This window comes from Urocitellus parryii, chromosome 11 (assembly GCF_045843805.1).
Source record: "Urocitellus parryii isolate mUroPar1 chromosome 11, mUroPar1.hap1, whole genome shotgun sequence".
Lineage (NCBI taxonomy): Eukaryota > Metazoa > Chordata > Mammalia > Rodentia > Sciuridae > Urocitellus > Urocitellus parryii.
Window position 1 is genome coordinate 101,359,880 of NC_135541.1, and position 17,391 is coordinate 101,377,270.

The window sequence follows — 17,391 nt, forward strand, 5'->3', positions numbered from 1 at the left end:
CAGCCTTTTGAGCACAGTTCAGTCCATCTCTCCCAGTTAATCAATCGTCACCATGGAGTGTAGGAACTGGCGCGATAGATTAAGAGAGGGAGCCTTCAGAAGTGACCACCAACTTAGTCCCCAGAGGCTTGGGCGGCCAGACCCCTATTGGATCCCTTTCCTCCTTCAGCCTTCAGGTTACATAACAGCCCTAGAAGCCTCAGGTGCCTCGCACAGCATGCACTCACTAGGGGGTGGCAGCAGAAGTGTGTGTGTTAAAGGCAGAGTAGCACTGGCCCCCTCCTGTTGTTGCCTCAAACACATTTTGCTGCTCCTGCCCCTTGGTCTGCAGCTTTGTCATTGCTGCTCTTCCCCCAGTACCACCAGAGCTCTGCACCCTTCCTCCACTTTTTCTTGGAGGAAATTTGATAATTGGTTTGGCAAGATGCTTGTCATCTATGTTGTCACTGAGATAATTGTTTTTCATATCTTACATCATTACAAGAGTATACACAGTGCTGAGTTATTGTGACATCGTAGGATCCATTCAGATAACTTTTTGATTTGGTATTGCCCATTGTGCTTTTCTATCTCACTTAGTCTTGTCCTCATCAAGTTTGGCGAACTTTTTGAGAAATCCTTTTCTGTTTTCTTGTTTTTCTTTATGGTGTCATCATTTTCTCCTGTCTTTATTTTACCTTCTCACTTTATTATCTCCTTTCCTCCACTTTGTCTTAATTCCTTCCTTCTTGTTTTTTTTTTTTTTTTGCAGCTACTCAAGGTGGATTTTCAGAGTCAACAGTGATTTTATCCATCCATGTGTCTTTATCTAATGTAAAAATGTGGAAGTAGAAGCAGTAATTTAAGAACTTCTTAAGACGCATCCTGTTGCTGTTGATTGGTTTAAGGTCAGTTATCATCTGCTCAAAATTATTTCAAAATTCCCTTGTAATTTTTATCTTTATCCCATATGTATATTTTACTAAAATGCTTTGCTTTTTTTGAAATTTTTTTGTGATTTTTCACATGGTTTACTTTGTTGACTCATCATCTAGTTCTGTTGTCAAATCATCTACTCTGAACAAGTCCTTAAGAAAATTTTGAGACTTCCTTTTTGCCTGTATTAGGTCACTTGCCAACATAGTGACAAAATACCTGAGATAAACAATTGAAAAAAAAGGAAAGATGCATTTAAGATTTCCAGGAATCAAGGAAAAAGTGGGAATGTCCAAGAATGCTGTCTGTACATGGGTCCACTGCCCAGAAACCCCAGCCCCTTTATGCTTTTCTTTCAACCCACTGTTCAGCCATGCAGCTCCCAGGGAAGCAGGGCACCCATGCAAGGGCACCACTGGCTTTTCTGAAAACAGTAAGCCTCACCCAATCATGGGGCTTTGAGACAGGCAGACAGGACAAACCATGCCAACACAGGTTAATGGTTCATGGAAACACATGTAGTGAACCTGGGCCTGTTATTCTGGGTGAGAAAGAGCATTCTGACCTGATGGTAACATTGAGGCTTGAAGTCATTCATGGGTGAACAGATGTGTTTGTTGCCACGTAGCCTCTCCAAGGGCTTTAAAAATGCCCTCCTGCGCCTCAGTGAAGCCATTAATTGGCAAGCAGGGAGGTTAGGGAAGGCCATTAGGTGGAATCCCACCAGCCAAGCCCACACGGACCCTTGGGCCGAGCACGGGTTCTCAGAAGGGGAAGGAAGCGGTACAGTCCCATCCCCCACAGCGGACACTCCGCCGAGGCAGTCAGCGGCCACCATCCGGGAAAGCTGAAGGATACACCGCCACTCTCCTTCAGAGTGCGACATCAAAACAGGTCGGTGTCATTCAGCTCACCCCCCAGACAGCGGGAATTTGCATAAAATCTCTCCTAGGCTTGCCGGGAGAGGGAGTATCAAGCTGAGCCTCCATACAGACTAGGGGGAAACCAGAGACACCTGACCTCCAACCCCTCCTCCCAGTAGCAGCCAAAAGGAAACCTGGCTAGCCAGCGCTGGGGGAGGGGCAAGCAGAAAAAATCAAAGTGATAGAGTGCCAGGGATCCCAGCAGCCTGCAGCAGGGCCCCGGAGATCCAGGCCAACTGATTCGCGTGGCCTGCCCTGCGGCTACAGAAGGCGTGGCGCCTCAGTGAAGCCATTAATTGGCAAGCAGGGAGGTTAGGGAAGGCCATTAGGTGGAATCCCACCAGCCAAGCCCACACGGACCCTTGGGCCGAGCACGGGTTCTCAGAAGGGGAAGGAAGCGGTACAGTCCCATCCCCCACAGCGGACACTCCGCCGAGGCAGTCAGCGGCCACCATCCGGGAAAGCTGAAGGATACACCGCCACTCTCCTTCAGAGTGCAACATCAAAACAGCGGACACTCCATCCAGGCAGTCAGCAGCCACCATCCGGGAAAGCTGAAGAATACACCACCACTCTCCAACAGCTTGCAACATCAAAACAGCCAGCACCAGGACCCCGGAGATCCAGGCCAACTGATTCGCGCGGCCTGCCCCGCAGCTACAGAAGGCGTGGCGCCTCAGAGAAGCCATTAATTAGCAAGCAGGGAGGTTAGGGACTGCCATTAGGTGGAATCCCGCCAGCCAAGCCCACCGCCCACGCCCGGAACAGGCCCAGCGACCTGCCAGCATTGTAGTCACGACACCCCAATTGGAATAGGGACAGAGCAGAGCCGCCTTCCACTCCCGGAACAGGCCCAGAGAGCCGCCAGCGTGGTAGACACGTCACCCCAATTGGAGTAGGGGCACAGCCGCCGCCCGCACCTGCAAGGGAGACTTTTCAAGTATACAAGAGCAACATAAATAAATAGGGGGTAAATTTCAAAACACAACAGTTTCACCAAGCAGAAAGAAACTCGAGCAGTATGAAAAGACAAGGAAAGAAAGGACCACAAGCAATGCAGGTCAACTCAACTTTAGAAGAGGTAATAGCTGCAACAGATGGAATGTCAGATAAGGAGTTCAGGATATACATGCTTCAGATGATCTGGAGTCTCAAGGAAGACATGAGACAGCAAAATCAGACAATGAAAGATCACATTGACAATGAACTACATAAACAAATCCAGGAAGTAAACGATCAATTTCACAGGGAGATAGAGGTAATAAAAAACAAACAAATAGAAATTCTAGAAATGCAGGAAACAATAAACCAACTTAAAAACTCAATTGAGAATACTACCAGCAGAGTAGATCACTTAGAAGAGAGAACATCAGACAATGAAGACAAAGTATTTCAACTGGAAAAGAACATAGACAGCTCAGCAAGTCTGCTAAGAAACTATGAGCAGAACATCCAAGAATTATGGGATAATATCAAAAGACCAAATTTAAGAGTCATTGGGATACAGGAAGGCACAGAGCTCCAAACCAAAGGAATAAAAAGTCTATTCAGTGAAATAATACGAGAAAACTTCCCAGACTTGAAGAATGAGACAGATTCCCAAATCCTAGAAGCCTACAGGACGCCGAATGTGCAAAATCATAAGAGATCCACACCTAGACACATTATAATGAAGATGTCCAACATACAGAATAAGGAGAGAATTTTAAAAGCTGCAAGAGAAAGAAAGCAGATTACATTTAGGGGTAAACCAATCAGGATAACAGCTGATCTCTCAACACAGACTCTGAAAGCTAGAAGATCCTGGAATAACATATTTCAAACACTGAAAGACAATGGGCTCCAACCAAGAATCGTGTATCCGGCGAAATTAAGCTTTAGGTTAGAAGATGAAATTAAAACCTTCCACAATAAACAAAAGTTAAAAGAATTCGCAGCTAGAAAACCATCTCTTCAAAAAATCCTTGGCAAAACATTACAGGAAGAGGAAATGGAAAACAACATTGAAAACCAACAATGGGAGGTAGGACAGTAAAGGGGGGAAAGTAGTCAAAGAGGATAACAAATCAGGTTTAGTAACATCAATAAACAAATATGGATAGAAGAACAAACCATATCTCAATAATAACCCTAAATGTTAATGGCTTAAACTCACCAATTAAGAGACACAGGCTAGTAGAATGGATCAAAAAACAAGACCCAACAATATGCTGTCTACAGGAGACGCATTTGATAGGAAAAGATATACATAGACTGAAGGTGAAAGGTTGGGAAAAATCATATCACTCATATGGACCTCGGAAACAAGCAGGAGTGTCCATACTCATATCTAATAAAATAGATTTCAAGCCAAAGCTAATCAAAAGGGATATAGAAGGACACTTCATACTGCTCAAGGGAACCATACACCAACAAGACATAACAATCATAAATATATATGCCCCAAATAATGGTGCAGCTGTATTCATCAAGCAAACTCTTCTCAAGTTCAAGAGTCTAATAGACCAACATACAATAATCATGGGAGACTTCAACACACCTCTCTCACCACTGGACAGATCTTCCAAACAAAAGTTAAATAAGGAAACTATAGAACTCAATAACACAATTAACAACCTAGACTTAATTGACATATATAGACTATACCACCCAACATCAAGTAGCTACACTTTTTTCTCAGCAGCACATGGAACCTTCTCAAAAATAGACCATATACTATGTCACAGGGCAACTCTTAGACAATACAAAGGGATAGAGATAATACCATGCATCTTATCTGATCATAATGGAATGAAACTGAAAATCAATGATAAAAGAAGAAAGGAAAAAGCAAGCATCACCTGGAGAATGAACAATAGGTTGCTGAGTGATCAATGGGTTTTAGAAGACATCAAGGAGGAAATTAAAAAATTCCTAGAGTTAAATGAAAACACAGACACAACATATCGGAATCTATGGGACACATTGAAAGCAGTTCTAAGAGGAAAATTCATTGCTTGGAGTTCATTCCTCAAAAAAAGAAAAAACCAACAAATAAATGATCTCATACTTCATCTCAAAATCCTAGAAAAAGAAGAGCAAAACAACAGCAAAAGAAGTAGAAGGCAAGAAATAATTAAAATCAGAGCTGAAATTAATGAAATTGAAACAAAAGAAACAATTGAAAAAATTGACAAAACTAAAAGCTGGTTCTTTGAAAAAATAAATAAAATTGACAGACCCTTAGCCATGCTAACGAAGAGAAGAAGAGAGAGAACCCAAATTACTAGCATACGGGATGAAAAAGGCAATATCACAACAGACACTTCAGAAATACAGAAGATAATCAGAAATTACTTTGAATCCTTATACTCCAATAAAATAGAAGATAGTGAAGGCATAGATAAATTCCTTGAGTCCTATGATCTGCCCAGATTGAGCCAGGAGGATATAGACAACCTAAACAGACCAATAACAATAGAGGAAATAGAAGAAACCATCAAAAGACTACCAACTAAGAAAAGCCCAGGACCGGATGGGTATACAGCAGAGTTTTACAAAACCTTTAAAGAGGAACTAACACCAATACTTTTCAAGCTATTTCAGGAAATAGAAAAAGAGGGAGAACTTCCAAATTCATTCTACGAAGCCAACATCACCCTGATTCCGAAGCCAGACAAAGACACATCAAAGAAGGAAAACTACAGACCAATATCTCTAATGAACCTTGACGCAAAAATCCTCAATAAAATTCTGGCGAATCGGATTCAAATACATATCAAAAAAATTATACATCATGATCAAGTAGGATTCATCCCTGGGATGCAAGGCTGGTTTAATATACGGAAATCAATAAATGTTATTCACCACATCAATAGACTTAAAAATAAGAACCATATGATCATCTCAATAGATGCAGAAAAAGCATTGGACAAAGTACAGCATCCCTTTATGTTCAAAACGCTAGAAAAATTAGGGATAACAGGATCATACCTCAACATTGTAAAAGCAATCTATGATAAGCCACAGGCCAGCATCATTCTGAATGGAGAAAAATTGAAGGCATTCCCTCTAAGATCTGGTACAAGACAGGGATGCCCTCTCTCACCACTTCTGTTCAACATAGTCCTCGAAACACTGGCCAGAGCAATTAGACAGTCAAAAGAAATTAAAGGCATAAAAATAGGAAAAGAAGAACTTAAATTATCACTATTTGCAGATGATATGATTCTATACCTAGCAGACCCAAAAGGGTCTACAAAGAAGCTATTAGAGCTAATAAATGAATTCAGCAAAGTGGCAGGATATAAGATCAACACGCATAAATCAAAGGCATTCCTGTATATCAGTGACAAATCCTCTGAAACGGAAATGAGGACAACTACTCCATTCACAATATCCCCCCAAAAAATAAAATACTTGGGAATCAACCTAACAAAAGAGGTGAAAGATTTATACAATGAAAATTACAGAACCCTAAAGAAAGACATAGAAGAAGACCTTAGAAGATGGAAAAACATACCCTGCTCATGGATAGGCAGAACTAACATCATCAAAATGGCGATATTACCAAAAGTTCTCTATAAGTTCAATGCAATGCCAATCAAAATCCCAACAGCATATCTTGTAGAAATAGATAAAAGAATCATGAAATTCATATGGAATAATAAAAGACCCAGAATAGCAAAAACAATACTAAGCAGGAAGTGTGAATCAGGCGGTATAGCGATACCAGACTTCAAACTATACTACAGAGCAATAGTAACAAAAACAGCATGGTACTGGTACCAAAACAGGCGGGTGGACCAATGGTACAGAATAGAGGACACAGTAACCAATCCACAAAACTACAACTATCTTATTTTTGATAAAGGGGCTAAAAGCATGCAATGGAGGAAGGATAGCATCTTCAACAAATGGTGCTGGGAAAACTGGAAATCCATTTGCACCAAAATGAATCTGAATCCCTATCTCTCGCCGTGCACAAAAGTTAACTCAAAATGGATCAAGGAGCTTGATATTAAATCAGAGACACGGCATCTGATAGAAGAAAAAGTTGGTTATGATCTACACGCTGTGGGATCGGGCTCCAAATTCCTCAATAGGACACCCATAGCGCTAGAGTTAACAAATAGAATCAACAAATGGGACTTACTCAAACTAAAAAGTTTTTTCTCAGCAAAAGAAACAATAAGAGAGATAAATAGGGAGCCTACATCCTGGGAACAAATCTTTACTCCACACACTTCAGATAGAGCCCTAATAACCAGAATATACAAAGAACTCAAAAAATTAGACAATAAGATAACAAATAACCCAATCAATAAATGGGCCAAGGACCTGAACAGACACTTCTCAGAGGAGGACATACAATCAATCAACAAGTACATGAAAAAATGCTCACCATCGCTAGCAGTCAGAGAAATGCAAATCAAAACTACCCTAAGATACCATCTCACTCCAGTAAGACTGGCAGCCATTAGGAAGTCAAACAACAATAAGTGCTGGAGAGGATTCGGGGAAAAGGGCACTCTTGTTCATTGCTGGTGGGACTGCAAATTGGTGCAGCCAATTTGGAAAGCAGTATGGAGATTTCTCGGAAAGCTGGGAATGGAACCACCATTTGACCCAGCTATTCCCCTTCTCGGTCTATTCCCTAAAGCCCTAACAAGAGCATGCTACAGGGACACTGCTACATCGATGTTCATAGCAGCTCAATTCACGATAGCAAGACTGTGGAACCAGCCTAGATGCCCTTCAATAGATGAATGGATAAAAAAATGTGGCATTTATACACTATGGAGTATTACTCTGCATTAAAAAATGACAAAATTATAGAATTTGGAGGGAAATGGATGGCATTAGAGCAGATTATGCTAAGTGAAGCTAGTCAATCTTTAAAAAACAAATACCAAATGACTCCTTTGATATAAGGGGTGTAAACAAGGACAGGGTAGGGACGAAGAGCTTGAGAAGAATATTTACAGTAAACAGGGATGAGAGGTGGGAGGGAAAGGGAGTGAGAAGGGAAATTGCATGGAAATGGAAGGCGATCCTCAGGGTTATACAAAATGTCATATAAGAGGTAAGGAGGGGTAAGTCAAGAGAATACAAATGGAAGACATGATTTACAGTAGAAGGGGTAGAGAGAGAAAAGGGGAGGGGAGGGGAGGGGAGGGGGGATAGTAGACAATAGGACAGACAGCAGAATACATCAGACACTAGAAAGGCAATATGTCAATCAATGGAAGGGTAACTGATGTGATACAGCAATTTGTATACGGGGTAAAAGCGGGAGTTCATAATCCACTTGAATCAAACCGTGTAATATGATGTATTAAGAACTATGTAATGTTATGAACGACCAATAAAAAAAAAGAAAATTTATACTTAAATTAAAACCCTATCCCCCAGTTCAGACTATGAAATAACTGCACATTTGGATGATATTGTCCCCATACAAAACTGCCATTACTAACTATTATTTTTGAGTTATACCACTAACCTAATTTAAGAATAGTGTTTAAAAAATAGCTTTCTGAAATTGCAATCTGCACATACTAAAGTGATAAGGTTTTATATTTGTTTTTTTGCTATATTATAGAGTACCATGAGAAAATTTTTCTCTTTATTCTTAGTTTGTGGATAGCTGTGTTTCTCCTGCCTGCCTAAGTAACAAGTTTATCTTTATATTAGGGCCAATGTTATTTATGTCTAGTCACATTTCCCTCTTTTACTGATTGCAAGAAAACAAGAGTAAATTTGGGGGCTTTCTCCAACATTTGTCTGCACTTAAAAACATGTTCCTTTTTTGTATTAGTAGCACTCATTGAATAAAATTTATTAAAAATTTCTTAATATAAGTTAACAGGTGACTATGAAAGGACCTTTCAGAGTAGCCCCTTCTCTACCTTATAGACAGTTTCACTTTCCATAGCTTCAGCTACTCCCCCAGTTAATTACATTTCAAACAATATTAAGTGAAAAATTTGAGAAATAAAAAGTGTCAAAACTTCACATTGTTCCAAGCAGCATGATAAAACTCATGTCATCCTGTTCTATTCCGCAACAGATATATTCCCTTTGTCCAATGTGTCTACTCTATACATTACTCATCCACTGATCACTTAGTAGTCATTTAAGTCATCTCAATTGTCATGGTACTGCAGTTCTGTGTTTAAGTAACCTTTATTTTATTTAATAAAGGCTCCAAAGTTCAAGAGCAAAAAAAAAAAAAAAAAAAAGAAAAGATTGATGCTAATGGTGCCTGGGTCTGAGGCAAAGACTCCAAATAGTAGTAAACACAGAGGGGGTCAAGATGCTGCCAGAGGCTGGGCACCAGTCAGAATGTTCTAGGGTGTCACCATCTGGCACAGTTGTGAAAGGTTGCCAGCCCCTTGAGTTAGAGCACTGACAAGTTTCAGCAGATTTACCTGTCTGTGGGGAGCCATTCTCACACGTGATCGGGTGCCTCCCGTTAAGGGTCTGAGGCACTTTGGCAAAAGTCGAAGTTTTTCCCGGCCCTTTCCTGATGAGAGATCCCATCCGTGTGGGGGTGTGCCTGACCACTGACCCCGGGGACCCAATCACTGACCCTGACCTTGGAGTGCAGCCCCCCCTCAACCTTCATTGGATGGAATTCTCCCCTGAATCTCTTGTTCCCTAATAAAAGGCTAGTCCCCAGCGTGCTCGCTCTCTCTCTCCTGCTAGCCCTGAGTAATCCTTGCTGCCCTGCTGGGTGGCTAGAGGAGCGAACCAGAGAGGGGAGCCATCTGGGACCTAGCAATAGAATTAAGGTAATTGAGTCTTGTGTTTTTATTTCGATCTCGTCTAACTAACTTTATGCCTAGAACCTCATTAATGAAACCACTGCGCAGGCCGCGTGGTAGACCTGTCTTCTCTGATTGCTAACAGATTGGTTCAAATACAACATTTTATTAAATTATAGGGCTGATAAAACTGTTGTTACAAAAACAATTCTCAAAATAGCATGTTTCATTGTACTTGAAATTAACCATCATTCAGACAGGAAGACAAAGCCCTTGTAAAACCTACTGGAACTATTGTAGCCTCTTATGATCATGAAAATATTTACTATCAATACAAATTATGTCTTTCTTAGAGAAAACTTGCAAAAAAATCTCACCTTTCTATAACATTTTCCATTCTAATTAGACACTACTTATAACACTAGATTAATGTGATAATAATATCCCATTACATAAATTTTTAGAATATTTTACAGGCAGTGCATCATCAGCATTACTAAAAAAAAAAGTTCTGTTTTGTGTTTTTTTTAAATTTTACAGATAACTCAGTTTGAATGTTTGACAATTACAGTGAAATATTATTAAAATAAAATGTCTCATTTTCTCATAAAGAATAGAAAAGGAATATCCTAAAATTATAACATTCAAGGGATTCATCTTCAAGAACTGAAGCTGAACTCAAAAAGGAGATTATGCTAAAGAAACTATAAGAAATGTTACTTTTGTGAGATTTTAAAAGATACCCTCTAATTTTCTTTTCTTAATTAAAAAAATGATGTTGGAATTATGAAGTGTGTGAACAATTAGTGTAATGAATTCATAATGTTTTTCCATTGCTCAGTATTAAAGTCAAAATTGATATTGAAGGTGGTGGCTCGGTGCAGCAGTGGCTGGAGCACATCAGCCCCAGTTGAGGATTGCAGTAGGGGGCATTGCCCTGGGGGCAAACTCTTTGATTCTACAATAGCTGATGAGGGAATGTGAACTTTGGAGGATAGAAAAATGATTCCTGTTGTTCTCTGAAAGACAAATAGAGATGTGGCAAATTGTTGGACTTCTCTTCTAGAATCTGAGTATGCAGTTGATCTTTCTGTACAAGACCAAATGCAGAGAAAACTTACATTAGAGAGATTCCAAAAAGAAAATTCCTGGTTTTGACTTCAGTGGAGCAGAAATCTCAGGAAACTATAGTAAATGTGGACCAGATTTTTCAAACCTTAAGTAATAACTTTTTGGGGGGTACATTCTGTGGATCCTAGCAGATGTTGCCAACTTAAAGGAACAAATTATGTGCTAGAAGAAAAATATGGATGCTTGCATTTAAATTGCAAAATACATTTAAATATGGTTCTAAAAATTGCATTCAAATATGATTTACATAGGAAACAAACAATGGGAACTTTCTGTGGACATATGGTAATTTTTTGGACTTATTTTTGCTCAGCATGGAGTTTTATACACTACATTTTACCAGTTTCATATTTAAATGCATTTTTACTACAAAAAACATTGGGGTGCTGATCATATTAAATGAAAGTGTACCTTCAGGGAAAATTAAGTTTTTCTTTTGATAAGTGTGGTGCAGGAATAAAGTTCAATAACCTTTTTCAGAAAGAGAAAAAAATGATATTGTAACATTAAGAAGAAAATAACTATCCTCATCAGCATTTTTGGTGGCAATTGAAATAGTATCATTGTAGGCAGAGACAAAATTTATGAAGAAGATAAAAAAAAGAACAAGGACAAAAGATGAAACTGGTAAAAGAGAAAATGATTGATATTTTTATAGCAGTTAATCAAAGAGCTCAAGGACTAAATACAGAATGAATTCTTTTCATTCTTTAAGTGAAGGTTTTTGAGGGATTGGTTGAAAACTCATTTCTTGAGTATCTGGAAATAGTGCTGGCCATAGACAGGCCTTTGTAGTCACTAAATTCTGAGTGTGTAGAATACCACTAGACTAGCAAGTAATAGAAAAATGAACAGAACACAGCAACATGAAAAAAATTAGCATACAACTTGAAAAGATAAGACAATGCAATAAATTACATTGCATGCCAGTTTTTAAGCTTTAAATATATCCCCAAATATCTAAGCAAAACAAGAATTCTGGAGAATAAACATTGTTCTCAAACACAAAAGCAAAAATTTTAAATTAAATATAAATTATATGAAATGTATCAATTCATATATTATGAATGAAGATATTTATTAGAAAAAAAATTCCCACCAAAATTGTTTACTCTTGAAGGTGTTTAAATAGGGAAATTTCTGAATTTATTTATCTTTTCCCAGGTATCTTAACTTTATATGTAAAATAGATACAAAAAGCTTAATAAACCAAAAATAACTTCTCCCTGATTAATAGTGGTAAAGATTTGGTATAATTTGAGACTTTTAGTGAATGGGTCCTTCTTTTCCTTCTAGTTCCATGTGTGTATAATATTAATATTATATTAAGCTATCGTTTGAAAAATATTAGAATATGGTCTCTTATACAAAAGAATTCATGTCAAAATTTTGTTTAACTAGGTTAACAATGAAGGAGAAGTGATATATGTGCTTTAATAAATAAATAAATAACTGTTAGACTGTGATTACTCCATTACATTCAGAACTGTTTAATGTTCAATAAGGCCATAATCTATAAATATTGGAATTTTCTGTTCCACATGACAGGAGTTAATGTTGATTCTTCATTGAGGAAAACTCTGCAAATTAACATGTAAGGTTATTAAATCTTGGACTCTAAATCAATAATAAATAAGTCTTTATTCTCTAGATAACCCTTAAGTTCCCTTTTATTGTACAACATTGAAAAAGATCTTTTAACTTTAACTAAACTTCAAATAATTTTTGAATTTCTCATCTTGTGATCAATGCAATCTCCAAAGATTGTCCTGTAGCACAAGAAGGTTAGTGAATTTAGATTTGTTCTGCTTTTTGTATACAGATTGTGAAGAATATTACTTAACTATACATGGAATCTTGGGATTGCTCTGTAAATCTAGACTTTCAGAACCGAGCAAGCAAAATACCAAAGAATTTACTTCTGCCTGAAAATTTTGAAACCAAATCTCAGATATCATTTGGAAATTACCTTTTCTATCAAGAATCTAAAAAAAAAACCAAAAAAACAGTGTTTAGAAACTTGCTCAGCCAGATTTCACCTTTAACACTCAAAAATTAGTGTAAATTCCTTTTTTCTTGAATTTTTACAAATGTAGAAATATCCCTTTACTGATAAGAAATAAATATAGGACCAGTCATGAATATAGAACCCTGCAAAGGAGATTTCAAGCCAGAGGGGCTTACATGCTCCAGGATAGTGACATTTCCATCTGCTACAGGACAAAGCCTTTCACAAACCCCATGATGTTAAGTCAACCAGGACTCTCCATACATAGTGGGCTTGCTATGCCTAATTAAATGAGAGTCATTCTCAAGTGTGACTCTTGAGATACAGCCTTGGTTTCACAATAACTTTGTCCAATTATATGCTGATAAACAGGAAGAAAAAAATATTGAAAGGATGTGAATGACTTTATTGCCCTAAAATGTAAGATAGCATGGAGAAGGTGTCTGTATTTTCTAATTCTAAGTAAGGTCTAGGGGAGGAAGGGGGAATTAACAATACTAAAATTAACATTTAAAAAAAACTGTTATTTCATTTTCCCAAACCCAAGTCTGCCAAATTGAGGATTAGCAATAAGAACTTCTTAATACATTCTTAAAAATATTATTAACAGTATTTCAAAGAGTTATACTTAAATTCTACTCTCAATTGCTTAATCCTGGGTAATTCTTGTTTTTCTGGATAATTGATCACCAGTGTGTTTTTATGGAGTTCATTTCTGGACTGAATAAAAGTCTAGACATAATGACTCAGTCAACTGTAAAACTCAACATCAAAGTCTTACACAATAATGTATTTTCTTAATTTTAGGAGTTCAAAATACATGAGATAGTCTTTCCATATATACTGTAATTGTTCTTTTTTTAATGCAAAAATTCTAGACTTCTGCTTGTACCAGAGCTTCATTTAACCATCACAGAAAAGCAAAAACTTATTTGAAAATGAAACTAAAAGACTGTGGACATTAATTATGGCCACCAATGATAACAGAAAAAAAAAGTGTGAAATTATTTACTGGAGTAGACTATGTACACATTTCTTAGAATATAACCAATGTTTCTTTCCATTGGAGATGAAAATATTTATAGAATGCAGAATCATTAACAAATTCCCTAGGTATTCATATAAAGTATACAATTACTGAAAATGTTTTTATTAAAATTATTTATTAATACAAATTTAACTCAGGGTAGTTTAGTTATCTCTTTTAATTTGACAATTCCTAAGCAGTCTTACAATTGTACTGAGCTAATTTAAAAATATAGAACACAACAAAAAATCTGGTGTCTCTTTACAAAATGAAGGAACAGAGCTATATGATTTTCTGTGGGCCTTCTGAAAAACATAAAATATTGTTTTAGGTTAAAGAAATATTTATTATAAGTTTTATTTGTCCTAAATAGAGGGTCTAATATTAGAGCATCTGTTTTTTAAGATAATATTTAATGTTAAATATTAGATTATTTAATAAATTATTTGGCCATTGAATTAAGATAGGATCCTGAAAACTTGAGCACTGCAATTTTAAGGAAGCTTAGTTCTTCCTTTTGTAAATAAACTTAGTTCTATTTTTAATAAAGAATGATATGATGAAGTCATCTCAAAGAAAATAAAACTATTTTGGTAATCCACAGATTTTCTCATATATGCACAGATTGCACAGAAGGTAAAAAAATGACTGTTTATCATTTAAGAATGAGAAAGCAAAATTCCAAATATTTGGCATGCTTCATAGCATTTTTAGAATAACTACTTCAAACTAAGCCAACTCTGGAAAAAAATAGTGTCTTTACAGATCCAGTAAAGACTATAGAATTGAAGACTATAGAATTCAAGGCAAGTAAAAACCTTCTTTTCATAACATTGTGAACATTTTAATGATCTTGCTTTTCATGACCCTCTTTCACATTACAGATATAGATGCTACAAGACTATCTTATTTGAATATTGATGAAAGTAAAAACACACTAAATAGTTAAGCTTCTCTATTAACTTTTCTTCCAGTATTAACTCAATGATGTGTATTAAATATAGCATTCAGTTGAAAGAAATGATATCACTTTAAGAGGTTCCTTGGTGATGAATCATTGAGAAATATCTGTCATATGTGAGCATCTTAGCAGACTCAACAGTCTTGAATTTATATAACACAATTTTTATTGACACATGTATTTCTTTTATATTTTTAAAAATAAACAACATAACCTTAAAATGACTCAAAGGTAAATCCCTTGAAAACAGAAAAATATGCCAAGTATACCAATTTAAAATAGTAATCAATTTGTTTGCATTTGATATCATTGAAAAATTAAGCAAATATCCAAGAAATATTAACATATTTTTGTTTAACACTTATTCGAGGTTTTGGGTTATATAAAAATCTTAGAAATATTTTTTGAGCTAAAACACTAAAAAATATAATCACTACTGTAAACATATTTATCAGAATATTCACTCTGATCAATTTTGGTGAAGCCTTTGTACATCTTTTCAAAATGATTGTTCGATGAATAATCATTGTTTACCTTTTGTGAACATGAATGAGTAAGTAACCTACATTTTTTAGTAAACCTACATAAGACATTTTAAAAATTCAAATTAAGTAGCAAAATGGATAACAAAATAAACTTTATTTTTATAAAAATAAAATGTACTCTAGTGCCATATTAAAAGTGGTGAAGCAGTGAAAAGATAGGAAGCAGCTTTTTAAAAACTTCCTTAAAACAGACATTAAAGATTCTCATTTATCCAAAGATCCATTTTAATTAAGTGAATCAGAAATCATTAAGTGTTTCTAAGAGAGCAATTTCTCTTCTAGTGGTCTTATGTTTTAGTCCAGTATTTTTTATATTAAATATTCTGATTTCTTTATTTTTGTGAAAATTTTATAAATATTCTCTATAAATTAACCAGAAAAGAATTCATTTAATTTAAAAGATATAATAATCTGATTCATCAATATGCCTTAGAGAGAGAAGAACACTTCACCCTCACCTGAAAAAAGGTAAAGTCTCAATTACGGACATATAGACATCAAGAGCAGAAATAGCTTTAGAATTACAGCTTCAGCCAGCCAGGACCTCAAAAGAAAGCTCTCCTTGCCAACCAACATAATATTCTAAATTCACTTGAACTCCTGAATATAGAAATAAGCAACTACACAGAGAAAAATAAAATACAGAGGAGATTCTTATCTTTCATGTGATAATCTTGATCTCGATTCTTCACCTAACAAAGGGTACAAAATGGCCAACCATGAGACTCAAGTTTTTATTTGTTTTCACCATTGCAAAGTAAATATTCAGTCTACATGAATCAAACAAAAACAGAAATGAAATTATCAATTGAAAAGACCAAAACAGGAACCTGGAGAGACCCCCAATTAGCAGAATTGAAGTTCCATTGTTCTGTCTTGTGCCCAATCTGGGGTGCATGCACTTCTTCAGAATGGCAGTTTAGTGGGCCCCATTAGTTTGATTCACCTGAGTATCTCAGTAGATGATCAAAAAAACATTAAACTCTTCCAGACTTTATGTATAACTGCAAAGTAAATGTAAAAATTAATGCTTCAAATATTTTTATTTCATTTGTTAATTAATCAGGGAACAAGTAGATATTAAAAGTTGTCCAAAAAGCAGTTAAGAAGTTAAAGAGCAGGACAGAAAAGAGGATTGGGAATGAGAAGAAGAAATGTGGAGAGGAAAGAAGAGAATAAAAGAGAGAAAGAGGAACAGAAGTACAGGTAGAGTCATAAAATTTAATTATTGAATTTTTAGAATAATGTAGGCATGAACACTTTATAATCCCCATAATTTGTTTTTATTACTCTTACAGTGTATGATCAGTATAATAGGTTTTATAAACAAGACAGCTGAATGGCCTGCCTTTTTCTATGTCATCAGTATGCTAAAGATCAGACATGCCCAATTTGAAGAGTACACATTCATAGAGGAGATAGTTATTCCATTGGCAAATCAGTGGAGACAAATTAGTTTCACTTGGTACAATGGGACATCTACCACACAACTAATTTAAAAATTGTTCTTTTCTTGAAGTTTACTTATATTTAGAAGGGATTAAGGGCAAAGTTCCTTGGAGACTGTTTAATGGAAATCCATCAAAGTATCCATTTATTTAACAATTCATTTGCTCACTGATTTGAGAGGAAGATCTTGGTGTTTTGGCAAAGAAGGCATCTGGCCAAGTGTAAAATGGAAGACAACCAAAAACAAAAAGAAAACATAGAATTAGATTCTGAAAGCTGGATGGAACTTTACAGAACACCTGATCCAAATTTTCAATTACTGTTGAGAAATTTCAGGAAAAAAGAATAAAAACCCTTTTCCAAACTTGCAAAGTTCATCCTAAAATCAATAATAATAATAGTAACAACAACACAAGTGACATTGGGGCCACATCGACCTTTTATTTTTTTTTTTCAAATAATTATGTTCAATTAATGTCACTATTAAAGAACAATGGGTAAGAGGTACATTTGGGGAAATGCTTCTCTCTGACAGAGTTCTCAGTATAGCTTACCATGAGTCTGTGGAGAGGAGAATACCTGAGATAAGGACAATTTTTTTAATGAAAGCATCCAGGGGAAGCAAATTTCAGCAACCAATCAAGTGATAGCAGGTGCACTGCTGATGTTCAGTCTGGCCATCCT

At 36.3% G+C, this 17,391-nt stretch overlaps 1 pseudogene; it reads left to right on the forward strand.

Annotated features, from left to right (window-relative positions):
- The first annotated feature begins 52 nt into the window (after window positions 1–52).
- Window positions 53–10,811, forward strand: LOC144249357 (nudC domain-containing protein 2 pseudogene; annotated as a pseudogene).
- Window positions 10,812–17,391: the final 6,580 nt, after the last annotated feature.